The sequence below is a fragment of the Belonocnema kinseyi genome, chromosome 9 (genome assembly GCF_010883055.1).
Source record: "Belonocnema kinseyi isolate 2016_QV_RU_SX_M_011 chromosome 9, B_treatae_v1, whole genome shotgun sequence".
Classification (NCBI taxonomy): domain Eukaryota; kingdom Metazoa; phylum Arthropoda; class Insecta; order Hymenoptera; family Cynipidae; genus Belonocnema; species Belonocnema kinseyi.
In genome coordinates, this window is record NC_046665.1 from 130604251 (window position 1) to 130605899 (window position 1649).

Below are 1649 nucleotides of genomic sequence, written 5' to 3' on the forward strand. Positions count from 1 at the left end.
ACTTACAAAAAAAGTTCTTAGGTTCAAAAAAACATTCAGTGAACTGAAAAACTGTGGTCGGTAATATAGGTATTTAGCTGTGTCACATGCCCTTAAAAAAATTTTAACTATCAATTCCAACGGCATCAGCCGGTAACGTTGTACACGAAAATACGAACCCTGGCGGCCACTAGACGAGTCTCTGGAGGGTTCGCAATTTCGTGTACAACGTTACCGGCTGATACCGTAGGAATTGACAGTTGAAAATTTTTTTACATCTTTTATTATTAAGCTTTGTATTTAAACGTAGTTTTCTTTCGGTTATTGCATTTCTCACAGTTTGAGACCGATATTTTATTTATAAAAAAAGTTCGAACGTTCAAAAAATTTCGAGGTTCAGAAAAAAGATGAAATAATTTTCAGTAGAGTTCCTACCAAAATGCAGTACCTAGACATACTTTATTGTACTCTAATACATTTTTCAAAGTTTCAGCTCGATATTTTATAAAATTCTTAGGTTCAAAAAAACATTCAGTGAACAAAAAAAGTGAGGTCGGTAATATAGGTATTTAGCTGTGTCACATGCCCTTAAGGGTTTAGCGGGTACTGACACTATTAAATATAATGAGAAAAATGTAATTGGAATTGAATAAAATTTTCATTCATGAACATATAGCATAAAAATATGTAAAGAACATTAAAAATAGTTTATTCAATAATTCAACTTGTTGAAAAAAACTATTTTTCAGGGGAACAAATATAAATTATAATGTTATAACACGTCCAAGATGTAAATACAATCAATGTTTAAACATCTTTGTTTTAAAGACTTAAAAGGATATAATGATAAAAGAGAGCAATTAAAGAAATTTATTTTTGTATTTTTCACCGATTATTAAATAAAATGGTTTCGAATGCAAATTTAGTTAAATTCAATTAGAAATACATTGTATCGATTATATATTCATAAGTGAGAGTATTTACATGGTAAGCTTAAACTTAGTACTATTCAAATTTTTCTCCAGTTTTTTTTTAACATTCCATTGATAACATTGTTCATTTGTTTTCGACAATAAACTTTAAGAATCATATTTTACTTTTTATTCAAATTCAAATCTAAGAACTTTGCCAGGATTATTGTATGACCATATAAATCATATTTTGTCTTTATTATTCATAAAAAATGATTGGAAAAGTATTTTGAAATGTTAAATGAGTAACACTGTTTTAATTTCAAGAATTTTTTGCATGGAAATAACATTTTGTTTCTTAGAAAATTAAAAAAAAGTGATTTAGTCCCATTGTTTTCTATGTAAGAACAGAGAGTGATGGGACAACTAGCGCCGCGCTGGACATATTAGGAACTAATCAACTTGGGACAGTTTCGTGGTCAAGTTAAAATCTGAAATATGGAGAGATGCACAGGGCTGCAATCAGCTGAGTTCGCTTCCTGTTCAACTTAAATGGTTATTCACAATAAAATTATGTCTCATACATCCGTGAGAGAATTCGAGACCCTGATTGGCTGCGCGAATTACATGGTTGGGAATCTACATTGGCTGTCAGGCTCTCTTTTCTCTATAACTGTATTCAAGAAGGAAATTCGCTTTCCAGTATTGATGTAATAAACTTTAATTATCTTATTTTAAAAATTCGAGTCTGGACTGGGG

The 1649-nt window shown here is 30.2% G+C and overlaps 1 protein-coding gene across 2 annotated transcripts in view; it reads left to right on the top strand.

Annotated features, from left to right (window-relative positions):
• LOC117180108 (probable ATP-dependent RNA helicase CG8611) overlaps nucleotides 1–1649 on the top strand; it is a 130180-nt gene that overhangs the window by 28218 nt on the left and 100313 nt on the right. The window lies entirely within an intron of this gene.